Source organism: Mus musculus, chromosome 3, assembly GCF_000001635.26.
Source record: "Mus musculus strain C57BL/6J chromosome 3, GRCm38.p6 C57BL/6J".
NCBI classification, from domain to species: domain Eukaryota; kingdom Metazoa; phylum Chordata; class Mammalia; order Rodentia; family Muridae; genus Mus; species Mus musculus.
Window position 1 is genome coordinate 3,781,552 of NC_000069.6, and position 18,455 is coordinate 3,800,006.

Here is an 18,455-nt window from a genome sequence, read left to right on the forward strand (position 1 = left end):
ATAAAAGATGGAAAGCACTTCAGTTAAAGAAACTTAGTTTCCTTGGTCTTCCGTGTGAGGCAGCTTTGGACTTGCGGTGATTTTGAAACCACTCATATTTCCAAACTAACATTGTATAAATTTTACTCCTTTTTGGTGACAATAACGATGTACTCATTCTCATTCATTTGTAGTTATGATTGTTAACAATTCATCTGGGATGAGCATCATATCAATGTACTAAGCTTTGTGTTTGTTCTATATGTATAGCTCTGTGGCTTCTCCTCTTTTAAGAAAAATGTCCTCACAATATGACTAACCTAGAGCTCCCTGGGACTAAACTCCCAATCAAGGAAAACACATGGTGGGACTCATGTCTCTAGTTGCATATTTAGCAGAAGATGACCTAGTCGGCCATCAATGGGAGGAGAGGCACTTGGTCTTGTGAAGGTTCTATGCCCCAGTATAGGAAAATGCTAGGGCCAGGAAGCAGGAGTGGGTGGGTTGGCAAGCAGGGGGAGGGAGGAGGAGATAGGGGGTTTTTGGAGAGGAAACTGGGAATGGGGATAACATTTAAAATGTAAATAAAGAAAATATCTAATTAAAAAATATTTAAATAAAAATAAAAAAAATATTCTCACACAACCATATGAATATATTGTACATTCAATATTGAGTAAATGATGTAGGATATGACAATAGTGTGAATACTGAGTGCTCACTAATGGTCTATATGTTAAAGGGTTAGTACTAAGGTGATAACAGTGGGAACAGTGATACACTCCTAGACCCGTGAAAGGTGAGGTTTCACCCGAGGTCACTGGGTTCAGACCATTAGAGAACTTTGTAGCTCTTGCTCCCTTCTCCCTCTCTTTCTCTCTCTCTTATGGCCACTGTATCCTGACTCATGACTATAGATTCTTCCTGTTGCCTCTATTGAGTGTCTATTGATTATGTGCTGTATTCTTCAAAGGTGAAAGGCTTGGAACTAGCAGGCATTTGATAAAAAATTCTGAGATATGGATCAGAGTAAACCTTTTCCCATCTAAAATTAGTTTCCTCAGGCATTTCATTCTATTTGATAACAAAACAAAACAAAATAAAAACCCCAAAAACAAACAAAAACCCCCCAAACAAACAAAAACAAACAAAAAAAAACCACCTATAGCCCCAATCATAATTCAAAATAAGGAAGGTTAAAACAGAGTTTTTAATATTTATTTGTCTGGTTCACTGTGATATCCTGGAGATCATGACTACTTCTGAAGCCGAAAAATAGTGGTTGTATAGAAGATTCTTGGCCTGATTCAAGAGTCAGAATGCTGTCTCTTTAATTTAGATATAAAAATTATACTTTCTATCTTTCAGCTCTTCAGCTCTCATACTTGTATCACACTTGGAAGCCTACTGGACAAGGGCTATAGAAACTTTTTCCTCCTTTTTGGAGGCTTCTAGACTTGATCTGAAGTCTACTTCTACTACTACTAGCACAAGAGCTCAATTTGAACACAGATCACAGATGACCTATGCTAGACCTCCTCAACTTCCATGAGCTAATCCCCTTACAAAGCTCCTTTGTGCTCTCTCTCTCTCTCTCTCTCTCTCTCTCTCTCTCTCTCTCTCTCCCCCTCCCTCCCTCCCTCCTTCTTTCTGTCTCTCTGTCTCGTATCTGTCTCTGTCTTCTGTCTCTCTCTGTTTCTCTCTGTCTCTGTCTCTCTGTTTCTCTGTCACTCTGTCTCTGTCTCTGTCTCTCTCTGTCTCTCTCTCTCTCTCTATATATATATATATATATATATGTGTGTGTGTGTGTGTGTGTGTGTGTGTGTGTGTGTGTGTGTGTATGTGTGTGTGTTAATTAGATACACTCTGAAGAAACCAAGTTACTTTTGCAAAATGTTATAGGAAATAAACAATCCTTTGTCTTGCCTTTTTATCTGAACTAAAGCCTGAATTGGAAACTACCAGGTGATGGTGGTTGGATACCTCTGGAAATAGTTCTTTTCTTGGAGTATTTGGAAAATAAATAAAATTCCACAGAGCATGTTCAGGTAAGGCAAATATTTAAAGTGAAAGGGGTAGTATATTGAAGATAAGAGAGGTACATGGTGTAAATAAAGAAAATATCTAATAAAAAATAAAAAATTAAAAATTAAAAAAAAAAGAGAGAGGTGCGTGGTGCAGACACTCTTTGATCTTTTTCCACATAGGCATATGCCTCTGGACTGAATCAACAAAGTCTGTCTGTATAGTGGATCTTGGATTGAGGAGAGCTCAAGAGAGTAGTTTCCTGGTGGTTTTCTATGAAGTCTCCATGTAGCCTGTGTCCTTGGCCATCATGAGAGTCAAAATCAACAGAACACAAAATAACTCTCAGATTTTGAAGAGATGTGTATGTTAAACAAAGATATTTTTGTCTCACTACAGTCTTTAGTCAAAATTAAGTGTTCAAAAATTGTAAAAATGGAACAGATTTTAGGAGAGAGTATCAACATACAATTAGACAGATAACTTCATTTATTATTCATCTATTTAATATAGAAATAAAGAGGATGGACCAAGATGTTTTCAGATTTTTCTTAAAAACTAAAAGGAGAAACTGAGGAAGGAAGACCTTGAATTCATCAGTGCTTATATGTAGCACAGATTCTCCATGTTCAGGTAAGAGGATCCTCGAATCTCAATGGACTGCTACTATAGTGGAAAGAGTGAGCAGAAGAGTGAGTTGAAGAACCTGTACCAGAAAGAGAGAAACTCTCTTCTCATATAGCTTTAAATTATGGACAAATTCTAGCAGCTGTGAGCTCCTCACATTCTGCGGCCTGTTCCTAGGCTTCATCAACCAGGGCTGTCCAATGGGATTACTGTAAGCTTTCATGGCAGCCTGCCAGTCACTGATGAGAAACTCCTAGAACTGAATGTTAGATTGCTCTCTTTATTCCATCCCTGTGATGGCTGTGATTGCTATCATGGTGTTAGGTTAGAAATTAGCATTGTGTAGCCCAGATTTCGCCATCACATGAGACAATTATCAGGCCACTTGCATTTGTTTTTCTTTTTCCTTTGAAATATATATTGTCTTATGTATTTCAGTTAGCCCACTTGTGAGAAGAATCATACTTGAATAGAATTTCTTCGAAATAGCCATTTGAGCTCAGGAAGGACAATCATATTTAGAGAAATGAACAGAAATAGCTTTGGTATTTTAAAAAGCCACCCACCAATTGTGTATATTCTTAAATTCTCCTAGCAAACAGTTGTTTACTAGGAATTATGTGCCAAAGATGGTCCTAGAGATTATAGGTAATGCCATGAATCTTGAGTCTGTAAGACACTTTATTATATTATACTTCCTTTCCAGTGCAAAGCATGTGACAATTCAGAAAAAGATTCATTCTGAATTCTTCTAGCAATATGATTGACCATACTTCACAAATATTGAATACATTTATATGACCAGCTATCCAGACAATAGTCAGTCAGTGAGTTTAAACCCTTTAGCATATTCAGACATTTTGAAACCTTTCTAATTCTTTGAGTTTAAAATGCAATATTTGAGGTAATCTAAAATACGATTATATCTTATATAAGTACAATACCAAAGACAATTCAGTGTAATTTAATGCAAGACAAAAAATGTAATTGAGAGATTTAAATAAATTTTATCTTTGAATTACAAATATTCTACACAAGCTGAATAGAAAATTTAATTTCAAATACCACATAATCCATATAATAGTAACAAATACATGATTGATATTACTATCTGTAATGATTGTACTATGAATATCATGTGTTTTAAAACCTCACCTATTTTTTTGTTCAGCTATAGTATCTTTAAAATTTTGTAATTGCCATTTTATGCCATGGTCCTTTGGGAAAGATAGGAGTGGTTCTGTATTTCTTTTATCTGACTTTGTTGGGGACTTTAGCACTAGAAATGACAGGAACATTTCTTAGTATTTGTAGCAGCCTATTACATAAAACCATAAGCAACTTTTAATATCTAGTAAAAAGATAAGAGTATACTACCTTATAAAACTGTGAATCTGTAAATACAAAATAAGGTTTTAAAATTTTGTTGATCAAATATATGCTTTATTCATATACATGAACATTTGGTTAGTGTAGAAAAATCAGAATAATATTTTGTGTAAAAAGGGTATTGATATTAGTATATGAATAAAGTGCTTTAAGTTCATATAAGCATATGTGTACAGTCTTCTTTGTATTCTTATACCAAAATATAAACAGATAGAAAGTATGCATCCTGTTGCAATATATTCTAATGTAAATCCAAATTAAGGGACTGATCAGTTTCTTAGAGAAATTTACAGTTTTTACTACAGCAAGGAAAATTTAATTTATGTATTCCAATAAATTTTTTAAATTTGCCACAGATGAAATTAAGCTATATTTATTGATGCTAGATAGTGTTAAAAATGTAATTTAATTATAATTTAGTTCTTACTATTTCATAATGTGGTTTTTCAAAGATAAAAATTAAAATGTAAGCTTAAATTATTTTTATGGTGACTCGAAATGTATATTTTAACTTTTAATAAGTATTTGAAAACTTTTAATCTAAAATTGCATATTAATCACTATAAAATCTTAGAAGAACCATTGCAGTCAGAAAATAAAAGAACTGTATCAAATACTAAGGAAAAAGCAGCTATGGGTACTTTAACTTTACAGCAATAGGTGGCACTATTAGATTTGAATTGAAGAACTAGAAACGTGTTGTATCTGCATGTAATTTTCTACAGGTAGACAAATAAGAATACAGTTGAAAACTAAAAATGCCAGTGGTTGACTCAATATTACATTTATTTATATAGTCAGTAGTATCTCAAATAGTTAAAATGTAGATTTAAATGTATGGCAATAAATATGATTCAAATGGTCACATTTATTGAAATTCATAAACATTTTGCCTTTTTAGTGCAAATAGCAGTAAGCAGAGGATTTTTTCCTGAAATATTTTACTTTATAAATTTTTAATACCATGGGGATTTTTTACTACATATTTTAAGGTGTCCTAAAAAGACAAACAATAAACACCAGTACACTTGTGCATTAACATGGTGCATTTTTTTCAAATTCTGTATCTTTAATGGAGGGTATGTGTGTGTGTGTGTGTGTGTGTGTGTGTGTGTGTGTGTGTGTTTGTTGGAACCAATAACTAAGTCCTTATGTGATCTGCATGCTTGCTAAACATATTGAGTCTTTACACTATTGTACATATTAGACTGAACAGAAATGGCTTCCATTGATCACTGCCAACTTGGCTATGGGCAATATCTGAAAGAAAGAAAAGTTGACATGTGCTTACCAAGTTGATATGAAAATGAGATGAGCAATAAGGACCTTGGTAGAGTGTATCTATCTTACTACATGTTACAAAATGCTGTTGCTGGAGCAGGGATGCAGATTTCATTAAATACATTCTTAAATACTCAGACAGACTACTTCCTCCTCCTCCTCCTCCTCCTCCTCCTCCTCCTCCTCCTCCTCCTCCTCCTCCTCCTCCTCCTCCTCTTCTTCTTCTTCTTCTTCTTCTTCTTCTTCTTCTTCTTCTTCTTCTTCTTTTCCAGACAGTCTTCTAGTAGGACTAAGACTGCAAAGATAAGTGCAGATAAATTTTAGTTCATAAGACTCCCCTGACATGCAGCAGTGTGGGCCAATATAATTCATTGTTTTCTCTGTGTCGGGAAAACTGAGCAATGACTGGTATAGCCCTATCTTAGGATTTTCTGAAAATGGATATATGGTTTGGTAGTTTGGCTTTGCTGTATTGCATATAAACATTCTGGTAGAAAAGTTGTAAAAAATAATATATAGATTTGCTAGTAAAATCCAAACTTCTAGCTAGTCAGTTTGAGGTTATTACATCATTAGACAGTTCTCACTCTCAACTCAAGATGGTGAATACTGAGGTATATGATCCCAACCCCCTTCAGACTTTCTGTAAATACCACCTGAGATTTACACCAGCTTCCATCACACTCCTAAGGAAATGGTTTCTGCTCAACAGATGTTTTTGGTCCCAAAGTATTGTTCTTTTTTTATTAGATATTTTCTTCATATATATTTTAAATGCTATCCCAAAAGTCCCCTATTCCCTCCCCCTAGTCTGCTCCATAACCCACCCACACCTGCTTCCTAGCCCTGACATTCCCCTGTACTGGGGCATATAATCTTCACAAGACCAAGGGCCTCTCCTCCCATTGATGGCCTACTAGGCCATCCCCTCAGAGTTTGTGTCTCTCAGTCCAACATCAAGTTCTTTTGCTGAGGAGACCCACACCCAGTGAATATCATGGAGAAAACTTGACCTCAACCTGAGACAACTTCTTTAATTTTGTCTTAGAACATGGATGAGCAAAAGTTTGTCACAGTTCAGCTAATCCAGGGATCTCTCTCCCAATTTTCCTGTCCCTGGAGTGATCCCCTGGACATCCTCAGATAAGGATCATTCACACTAATATCTACCACCGAACTTGCTTCCAAGGGATCTAGTTGGTGCTCACACCAAGACAGGTGAAAACTGAAGTCTGCACCAGGTGGCCTTGTTCACCACGAACTATTCATCAGCCCCAAGAACCTAAGCCACAACATCAACAAACCTACAAATCCTAAATAAAATTTTCACCTTAAAAATAATGTTAAGAGGCAAACAAATGACTGAAGACAACTACATCAAAACGTTTGTGGCAGTAGTTAACACTACTTGATAAAGATAGATTTGGGGCTGGAGAGATGGCTCAAGTAGTTAAAGAGGACTCACTATTTTTCAGAGGTCTTTGTCAATTCTCAGCATCCACATAACGTCTCATAAGTATCAATCAGTTTTGGTAACCTGATTCTCAATTCTAGTCTCTGTGGTCATCAAGCACTCATATTGTAAACAAGCATACATATATAATATATATATATTAAATAGTAATATATTCAAATTGCATGTTGTAAGAACTGGGTACTATTTAAGAATCTAACTTGTCCCTCTTATTGCACTTCACTTATTTCAGGCTCCAAGGAGGGACTTTATGGCTTACTAAGATCTGGGCTTTCTTTTCCAAGGGTTCCTGGGTCACAAGCAGTTCCAGACCATACACAGCCCATGTCTCTATTTTTTATGGGGATAAATGTCATTTTTCAGATTGAACCATTTTCTGAAAATAAAAACCTTTTCTTGGCCATACTATAACACCAAGGCATCTGCAGTAATTTTGAGTTTTAGTATGTAAAATTATTGTTGTTTAAAATGACATCATATTATATTTATCTTTTCATTGGATTAAAAGATGCATTTGAAAGCATTATTATATATTTTTTCTTTTCTAAAGAGCTACAAAATCCCTCAGGGGTAAAAAAGAAAGATGTGAGCTATGACCTACTGTACCCTCCCTTCAACTCCCTTCTTCTTAGAGCCAGATGCAAAATCTGAAGACGAGGCTCAGCCCAAGATTGTCCACAATCACCATTAATTAATTAAAATTAACAATGGCACCTATTTATGGTCTGAAGCTAACCAAATCACCTCACTCGTTATTAATGCAGTAAACTGAGCCTTAGGAACATGGAATATTATTATTGACGGAGAGTTTATTATTCATGACATCCTATCCCACTGACTAGTTCTGTCTTTCCCTCAGAGTAAATGTCTTTCATTGTTGGGCCTTGCTATTTGTGTGGCGTAGAACAAGCTGATTGCTTTTTACTGTGTTATATTGCTAGATTGACCCAAATCATGTGGATTCATGATAATTGTCATTTTGTGTGGATTAAATATATGAAATATATAACAAAATACAGGTTAATTTCTTAAACAAATTTATAATGGAGACAGTATTCTAATATGTCCTATAATATGTTCTACAATTATCAAAAGCCGGTATGTACTTTTAAGCTTTGAGCAAGCATTACTGAAGTTTGTAATGAGTTGTTAAATTAAGAATCAATTGAAAGATTTCGCCCCTGAGTTTGATTATTTCCTGCCTTCTATTCCTCTTGGGTGAATTTGCTTCCTTTTGTTCTAGAGCTTTTAGGTGTGTTGTCAAGCTGCTAATGTATGCTCTCTCTAGTTTCTTTTTGGAGGCACTCAGAGCTATGAGTTTTCCTCTTAGAAATGCTTTCATTGTGTCCCATAAGTTTGGGTATGAAGTGGCTTCATTTTCATTGAACTCTAAGAAGTCCTTAATTTCTTTCTTTGTTCCTTCCTTGACCAAGGTATCATTGAGAAGATTGTTGTTCAGTTTCCACGTGAATGTTGACTTTCTATTATTTATTTTGTTATTTAAGATCAGCCTTAGTGCATGGTGATCTGATAGGATGCATGGGACAATTTCAATATTTTTGAATCTGTTGAGGCCTGTTTTGTGACCTATTATGTGGTCAATTTTGGAGAAGGTCCTGTGAGGTGCTGAGAAGAAGGTATATCCTTTTGTTTTAGGATAAAATGTTCTGTAGATATCTGTCAGATCCATTTGTTTCATAACTTCTGTTAGTTTCACTGTGTCCCTGTTTAGTTTCTGTTTCCATGATCTGTCCATTGGTGAAAGTGGTGTGTTGAAGTCTCCCACTATTATTGTGTGAGGTGCAATGTGTGCTTTGAGCTTTACTAAAGTTTCTTTAATGAATGTGGCTGCCCTTGTATTTGGAGCATAGATATTCAGAATTGAGAGTTCCTCTTGGAGGATTTTACCTTTGATAAGAATGAAGAGCCCCTCCTTGTCTTTTTTGATGACTTTGGGTTGGAAGTCAATCTTATTAGATATTAGGATGGCTACTCCAGCTTGTTTCTTCATACCATTTGCTTGGAAAATTGTTTTCCAGCCTTTCATTCTGAGGTAGTGTCTATCTTTTTCTCTGAGATGAGTTTCCTGTAAGCAGCAAAATGTTGGGTCTTGTTTGTGTAGCCAGTTTGTTAGTCTATATCTATCCCAAATCGGACAGGGGACTAATATCCAATATATATAAAGAACTCAAGAAGGTAGACTCCATAAAATCAAATAACCCCATTAAAAATGGGGCCCAGAACTAAACAAAGATTTCTCACCCGAGGAATACCGAATGGTAGAGAAGCAACTGAAAAATTGTTCAGCATCCTTAATCATCAGGGAAATGCAAATCAAAACAATCCTGAGATTCCACCTCACACCAGTCAGAATGGCTAAGATGAAAAATTCAGGTGACAGCAAATGCTGGCGAGGATGTGGAGAAAGAGGAACACTCCTCCATTGTTGGTGGGATTGCAGGCTTGTACAACCACTCTGGAAATCAGTCTGGCGGTTCCTCAGGAAATTGGACATAGTACTACCGGAAGCCAGCAATACCTCTCCTGGGCATATATCCAGAAGATGTCCCAACCGGTAAGAAGGACACATGCTCCACTATGTTCATAGCAGCCTTATTTATAATAGCCAGAAGCTGGAAAGAACCCAGATGCCCCTCAACAGCGGAATGGATACAGAAAATGTGGTGCATTTACACAATGTAGTACTACTCAGCTATTAAAAAGAATGAATTTATGAAATTCCTAGCCAAATGGATGGACCTAGAGGGCATCATCCTGAGTGAGATAACCCAATCACAAAGGAACTATCACAATATGTACTCACTGATAAGTGGATATTAGCCCAGAAACTTAGGATACCCAAGATATAAGATATAATTTGCTAAAAACATTAAACTCAAGAGAACGAAGACCAAAGTGTGGACACTTTGCTCGTTCTTAGAATAGGAAACAAAACACCCATGGAAGGAGTTACAGAGACAAAATTTGGAAGTGTGACGAAAGGATGGACCATCTAGTGATTGCCATATCCAAAGATCCATCCCATGATCAGCTTCCAAACGATGACACCATTGCATACACTAGCAAGATTTTTCTGAAAGGACCCAGATATAGCTGTCTCTTGTGAGACTATGCCAGGGCCTAGCAAACACAGAAGTGGATGCTCACAGTCAGCTATTGAATGGACCACAGAGCCCCCAATGGAGGAACTAGAGAAAGCACCCACGGAACTAAAGGGAACTGCAACCCTATAGGTGGAACAACAATATGAACTAACCAGTACCCCGGAGCTCTTGTCTCTAGCTGCATATGTATCAAAAGATGGCCTAGTTGGCCATCACTGCAAAGAGAGGCCCATTGGACTTGGAAACTTTATATGCCCCAGTACAGGGGAACGCCAGGGCCAAAAAGGGGGAGTGGGTGGGTAGGGGAGTGGGGGTGGGTGGGTATGGGAGACTTTTGGTATAGTATTGGAAATGTAAATGAGCTAAATACCTAATAAAAAATGGAAAAAAAAAGAATCAATTGAAAGGTCTTTTCCTCCTCTACAGCTCCAGCACTATAGCCATCATGAATAACACAGTAACCATCCGGACCACAAAGTTCATGATAAAGTGTCTGCTTCAGAGGAAACAGATGGTCATGGATGTCCTCCATCCTTGGAAGGCAAAAGTCCCAAAGACAGAAATTTGGGAAAAGCTGGCCAAAATGTACAAAACCACACCAGATGTCATCTTTGTATTTGGATTCAGATCCCACTTCGGTGGTGGCGAGACCACTGGCTTTGACATGATCTATGATTCTTTAGATTATGCAAAGAAGAATGAGCCTAAACACAGACATGGAAGCCATGGCCTTTATGAGAAGAAAAAGACCTCCCGAAAACAGCGAAAGGAACGCAAGAACAGAATGAAGAAGGTCAGGGGCACGAAGGCCAATGTTGGTGCTGGCAAAAAGCCAAAGGAGTAGATCTGCGGTGACTTGATGTTTTCCTGTGATGTGCAGATTTCTGAGAGGACAAATAAGCTAAAAAGTGTCTACAAAAGGAAAAAAAAAAAAAGAATCAAATGGAAGAAGACGTTTATCACCGTTTTCTGGCAGAAAGATTCTTGTTAGAAAATGTAAGCCGGGCAGTGGTGGGGCACGCCTTTAATCCCAGCACTTGGGAGGCAGAGGCAGCTGGATTTCTGAGTTCCAGGCCAGCCTGGTCTGCAGAGTGAGCTCCAGGACAGCCAGGGCTACACACAGAGAAACCCTGTCTCAGAAAAGCCAAAAAAGAAAAAAAAAAAAAAAAAAAAAAAAGAAAGAAAAGAAAAGAAAAGAAAAGAAAAGAAAGAAAGAAAAAGAAAAACCAAAACATACAGAAGAATTGTTTGCAGACATGGTGCACATGGTTAAAGTGAGTAAGTCATGGTTCTTTTCTGAGTTTCCTCTCCAGTGAGTAGACCGGTCTGTCTCCCCCATAGTCCTGCCATCTTGCCCAGATTTGACACTCCCACCTTTTTTTATTCTTTTTTTTAATTGGATATTTCCTTTATTCCTTTATTTACATTTCAAATGTTACCCTTTTCCCATTTCCCCGCCCTCGTGGAAACATCCTATCACATCCTCCCTTTCCCTGCTTCTATTAAGGTGTTTCTCCATGCACCTACCCACTCCCACCTCCCCGCCCTCAATTCTCTTATACTGGGGGATCTATTGAGCCTTCATAGGACCAAGAACCTCTCCTTCCATTGATGTATGACAAAGCCATCCTCTGCTACATATGCAGCTTGAGCCATGTGTACTCCTTTGTTGATTGCTTAGTCCCTGAGAGTTTTGGGGGGTCTGGTTGGTTGATATTGTTGTTCTTCCTAAGGGTTTGCAAACCCCTTCAACTCCTACTCCTCTGTTAAGGACCTTGAGCTCAGTCCAGTTGTTGGCTGCTAACATCTGCCTCTGTATTTGTAAGGCTCTGTCAGGGTCTCTAAGGAGACAGTCATATCAGGCTCCTTTCAGCATGTGCTTCCTGGCATCCACAATAGTGTATAGGTTTGGTAACTGTATATGGGATAAATCCCCAAGTGTGACAATCTATGGATGGCTTTTCCTTTAGTGTCTACTCTACAATTTATCTCCATATTTGCTTCTATGAGTATTTTGTTCTCCTTCTAAGAAACACTGAAGTATCTAAACATTGGTCTTCCTTTTTGAGCTTCATTTGGTCTGTGAATTTTATGCTTGTTATTTGGAGCTTTTGGGCTAATATCCACTTATCAGTAAGTGTAAGCCATGTGCTTTCTTTTGCGATTGAGTTACCTCACTCAGGATGATATTTTCTAGTTCTATCCATTTGCCTAAGAACTTCATGATTTCATCATTTTTAAATATATTTTTATTAGATATTTTCTTTATTTACATTTCAAACGTTATTCCCATTCATAGTTTCTCCTCGAAAATCCCCTATCCACTCCCCGCTCTCCATGCTCTCCAACCCACACACTCCCATTCCCATTCTTGGCACTCCTCTATACTGGGGAATAGAACCTTCACAGGACCTAGATCCTCTCCGACTAGGCTATCTTCTGCTACATATATAGCTAGAGCCAAATTTCACCACGTGTTTTCTTTGATTGGTGGTTTAGTTCCAAGGAGCTCTGGGGGTACTGGTTAGTTCATATTGATGTTCCTCCTATGGGGATTCAGACCCCTTCAGCAAATTGGGAACTTTCTCTAATTCCTCCATTGGAGACCTTCTGCTCTGTACAATGGATTGCTGTGAGCATACACTTCTGTATTTGCCAGGCACTGGCAGAGCCCCACCCTCTCAGGAGACAGCTATATCAGGCTCCTGTCAGTTGGCTCTTTTTGGCATCTGCCTTAGTGTTTGGGTTTGGTGGTTGTTTATGGGATGAATCCCCAAGTTGGGCAGTCTCTGGATGGTCATAACTTCACTCTCTGCTCTGTACTTTGTCTCTGTAACTCCATCCATGGGTATTTTGTTCTCCACTGTAAGAAGGATTCTGAGATTCTGGGCTAATATCCACTTATCAGTGAGTCCGTATCATGAGTGTTCTTTTGTGATTGGGTTACCTCACTCAAGATGATATCAACCAGATCCATCCATTTGTCTAAGAATTTCATAAATTAATTGTTCTTAATAGCTGAGTACTACTCCATTGTGTAAACGTATCACATTTTTCTTTATCCATTTGTCTGTTGAGGAACATCAGGGTTCTTTCCAGTTTCTGATAAATAACATTGCTATAGCATACTGGAGCATGTATCCTTATTACATGTTGGAGCATCTACTGGGTACATGCCCAGGAGTGGCATTGCTCGAACTCCCAGGAGAACTATGTCTAATTTTTTTTATAAATGTTAATTTTTTAATTAAATATTTTCTTCATTTACATTTCAAATGCTATCTGCTTTCCTAGTTTCCTCACCAAAAGTCCCCTACACCCTCCCCATGACCTGCTCCCCAATTGAGGAACCACCAAACTGATTTCCAGAGTGGTTGTACCAGCTTGCAGTCCCACCAGCAATGGAGAAGTGTTCTTTTTCTTCACATCCTTGCCAGAATCTGCTGTCACCTGAGTTTTTGATCTTGGCTATTCTGACTGGTGTGAGGTAGAATCTCAGGGTTGTTTTGATTTACATTTCCCTGATAGTTAAGGATGTTGAACATTTATTTAGGTGCTTCTCAGGCATTCCATATTCCTCAGTTGAGAATTCTTTATTTAGCTCTGTATCCCATGTTTTAATAGGGTTATTTGGTTTTCTGGAGTCCAACTTCTTGATTTTATATATGTATATCTCCAATATATAAATATAAACATATATAGGATATATATAAATATATATGATATGTAAATATATATATGATATGTAAATATATATGATATGTAAATATATATGATATGTAAATATATATATATATATATACCCCCATCTGATTTAGGATTGGTAGAGATCTTTTCCCGATCTGTTGGTTGCCGTTTGGTCTTATTGACAGTGTCCTTTTCCTTACAGAAGCTTTGCAATTTTATGAGGTCCCATTTCTCAATTCTTGATCTTATAGCACAAACACACACATTGGTGTTCTGTTCAGGAACCTTTCCCCTGTGCCTATATCTTCTAGGCTCTTCCCCACTTTCTCCTCTATGAGTTTCTGTGTCTCTGGTTTTATGTGGAATTCTTTGATCCACTTAGACTTGAGCTTTGTATAAGGAGGTAAGAATGCATCAATTCACATTCTTCTACATGCTAACCACCAGTTGAGTAAGCACAATTTGTTGAAGATGCTGTCTTCTTTCCACTGGATGGTTTTAGCTCCTTTTTCAAAGATCAAGTGACCATAGCTATGTGGGTTCATTTCTGGGTCTTCAATTTTGTTCCATTTATCTACCTGTCTCTCACTGTTCCAGCTCCATGCAGTTTTTAATCACAATTGCTCTCTAGTACATCTTGAGCTTTGGGATGGTGATTCCACCAGAGGTTCTTTAATTGTTGAGAATAGTTTTTGCTATCCTAGGTTTTTTGTTATTCCAGATAAATTTGCAAATTTCCCTTTCAAACTTTGTGAAAAAATGAGTTGGAATTTTTATGGTAATTGCATTGAATTTGTAGATTGCTTTCAGCAAGATACCCATTTTTACTATATTAATCCTGTCAATCCATGAACATGGGAGATGTTTCCATCTTCTGAGATCTTTGATTTCTTTCTACAGAGACTTGAATTTCTTATCAACAGACATTTATTAGATATTAGAATGGCTACTCCAGCTCATTTCTTGGGAACTTTTGTTTGGCAAATTGTTTTCCAGCCTTTTATTCTGAGGTAGTGTCTGTCTTGTTCCTGAGATGGGTTTCCTGTATGCAGCAAAATGCTGGGTCCTGTTTATGTATCCAGTCTGTTAGTCTATGTCCTTTTATTGTTAAGTTGAGTCCATTGATATTAAAAAATATTAAGGAAAAGTCATTGTTGCTTCCTTTTTTTTTTTTTTTTTTGCTGTTGCTAGATTTAGAATTCTGTTCATGTGGCTATCTTCTTTAGGTTTGTTGAAAGATTAATTTCTTCATTTTGCTCGAGCTTAGTTTCCCTCTTTGTGTTTAAAGTTTTCCTTTATAATCCTTTGAAGACCTGGATTTGTGGAAATATATTATGTAAATTTGGTTTTGTCATGTAATTTCTTGGTTTTTCATCTTTTGTAATTGAGAGTTTTGTTGGGTATAGTATCCTCGCCTGGCATTTGTGTTCTCTTAGATTCTGTATGACATCTGCCCAGGATCTACAAGGTTTCATTGTCTCTGGGGAGAAGTCGGGAGTAATTCTGATAGGTCTGCCTCTATATGTTACTTGACCCCTTTCCTTTACTGCTTTTAATATTTTTTCTTTGTTTTGTGCATTTGGTGTTTTGATTATTATGTGACAGGTGGAATTTCTTTTCTGGTCCAAACTATTTGGAATTTTGAAGTCTTCCATGTTCATGGGCATCATTCTTTAGTTTGGGAAAGTTTTCTTCTATAATTGTTATGAAGATATTTACTGGCCCTTTAAGTTGGAAATCATCCTATTATCATTAGGTTTGGTCTTCTCATTGTGTCCTGGATTTTCTGGAGGTTTTGTGTAAGGATCTTTTTGCATTTCACATTTTCTTTGATTTTTCTGTCAATGTTTTCCATAGTATCTTCTGTACCTGAGATTCTCTCTTCTATTTCTTGAATTCTTTTGGTTATGCTTGCATCAATGGCTCCTGACTTCATTCTTAGGTCTTCTATTTCCAAATTGGTCTCCCTTTATGATTTCTTTATTGTTTCTACTTCCATTTTTAGATCCTGGATGGTTTTGTTCTATTATTTCACCTGATTGCATGTATTCTCCTGTATTTCTTTAAGAGAATTATTTATTTCCTTCTTATAGTCCTCTATCATCACCATGAGAAGTGATTTTAGATCTATATCTTGCTTTTCTGGTGTGATGGTGTATCCAGGACTTGCTATTGTGGGAGGGTTTGGTTCTGATGATGCCAATTAAGCTTGGTTTCTGTTCCTTCTGTTTGTATGGCCTCTTGCCAACTGATTATCTCAAGTGCTCCCTGCCCTCAGGATATCTGATGAGAGCCTGTCTATTCTATAATCCTGATTGATTCAGAATTCCTCAGAGTCCAGCTTTCTCTGTGATCCTGTGATTCCAGAATCCTGTGAACCTGAGATTCTGGGTGTGTCAGAGTTCTTGGCAGTCAAGCTTCCTCTGAGACCCTGAGATACTGGTGTGAACAAGCTCCTAGGATGCTGGGATCCTGAAATCCTTAGTTCCTTGGTGTGTTACAGCCTCTGGAATTGGTACCTCCTCTGGGGACTGTGGGGCTATCTGCTGTATTCAAAACCAATGTATACCAGAGAAGACCAGAAGGAACCCAAACTGCGTGTCAGGTGGGGCTTCTGTGTCCTTGCTCCTACTTTCACAGGCCCCTCACATTTTTTTTGAAACAGATGTTGCATTCCACTCACCATTGACCCTAAGATCCTGGGTGTGCTAGGGCACCTGTGGCATGGACAGTCCTCTGGGGACCGTGGGACTGTTCTACAAGTATGCACCCAAGGTGGCCCATGGCTGGCACTGACTGGAGCTACCTGTTGGACATGTTTTCTGTGTCCCTGCTCCTGCTGGCATAGTCCCCTCACTGTTGTTTGGAACAGATGATGGTTCCTTTTCATTCTTTTTGTCTTATTGACAGTGTCCTTTCCCTTACAGAAGCTTTGCAATTTTATTAGGTCCCATTTGTCAATTCTTGATCTTAAAGCACAAGCCATTGGTGTTCTCTTCTAGAATTGAAAATGCTATCTTTTTTTCCCCAGTGGATGGTTAGCCCAGAAGCTCAGAATACCCATGATATAATTTGAAAAACACATGAAACTCAAGAAGTAGGAAGACCAAAGTGTGGATACTTTGATCTTTATTAGAATGGGGAACCTATTACCAATGGAAGGAGTTACAGTGACAAAGTTTGGAGCAGAGACTGAAAACTGCCCCACCTGGGAATCCATCCCATAAACAATCACCAAACTCAGACACTATTGTGTATGCCAGCAAGAGCTTCTGACAGGAGCCTGATATAGCTGTCTCTTGAGAGGCTATGATAGTGCCTGACAAATACAGAAGTAGATGCTCACAGCCATCTATTCGATGGAGCACAGGGTCCCCAATGAAGGAGCTAGAGAAAGGACCCAAGGAGCTGAAGGGGTTTATAGCCCAACAATATGAACTAACCAGTACCCCTAGAGCACCCTGGGACTAAACCACCAATCAAAGAAAACACATGGTGGGACTTATGATTAGCTTCATATGTAGCAGGGGATGGCTTAGTCAGACATCAATGGGAAAAGAGGCCCTTGGCCCTGTGAAGGTTCTATGCCACAGTATAGGGGGATGCCAGGGCCAGAAAGCAGGAGTAGTTGGGTTGAGGAGCAAGTTACGAGGGTAGGGGATAAGGAACTTTCAGAAGGGAAACTAGGAAAGGGGGTAACATTTGAAATGTAAATAAAGAAAATATCTAATTAAGAAAAAGAAAGTTACTCTGATAGGAGTATGGATGGTATAGAAAAGCTCTGAGTGTGTTGTAGACAAATGGAGTTGCTTTTAAAGTCAGACAGTCAGCACAGAGTTGTAGTGTTAACATGTTGAACCTCTGACATTGTGCTGGTCACTGTGGAAAAAATTAAGAAGGCTTTTGTAATATCCATGAAAAAGACCAACACCAATTCCATCTTTATAGCAGGCAGTATACAGTTCTGGCGCAGCCAGGACTGAAGATTAAAGCAGACTATGAAGGGAATTGCATATCTACTGTATTTTACCATGGCAGAGTAAGAGTTTGGACTCAGGGATGTCTGGTAATACTGCACATCCAGTTATCAATTGTCTTCCCATCACACCAAACTGTGGTATACAGGATATGTGTTCTCCTCTGGCTGACCACTGGTCCTGGTCGGTTCAACTATACTTTCTCCAGAAGAATTAAAACAGTTTTCTGTTCAGATGTTTTGGTTAAACAACCATTTTGTGTGAGTAAAACTTCAAGTATGTTGAACATGTGTATATCCTTTAAGCAAGTTGAGAAAAAAAATCAAAGAATGCAATTTCTTGGAAAGTAATTTTAATTTTTAGGATAAAATGTATGTTTTCATAGTTTGGATTAAAAGAAATGAAGCAAAATAATTTTACACTCGAGAAAACAATTCAACTTACCAGTGAAAAAATGGTCCTCTAGATTAATGGGTTGACAAATTGCTGATGGTATTTGTTGTTCATATATTTTGGTTCCATATAGTGATGCACATCTGTAACCTCAGCATTCCAGAGGCTAAGGCAGCAGAATCACTTTAAGTTCAAAGTTGGTCTAGACTATGTAGTGAGATAATGGACTGATAAAACAGTTTATAGTTCTTTATAGTATTGTCATTGTTGGGTAGATATATAATATTAGCAAAGAAGTGTCTTTTATCAGGCTGGAGAAAAATCTCTGTGGTTTTAGAAGTAGTATGATCCTTTTGCATTGGACTTGAGTTGGTTTCCAGAATCCCTGTCAAGTCACTCAAATCACTTGCAACTAGCTCCAGGAGATCTCACCCCTTTGGCTTCTGCACCTGCATTCAAGTACTGTTACCCAACACAAACACACACACACACACACAC

General features: G+C 37.8%; 1 pseudogene; it reads left to right on the forward strand.

The window, feature by feature from the left end:
* On the forward strand, positions 10,309–10,817 carry Rps24-ps2 (ribosomal protein S24, pseudogene 2; annotated as a pseudogene).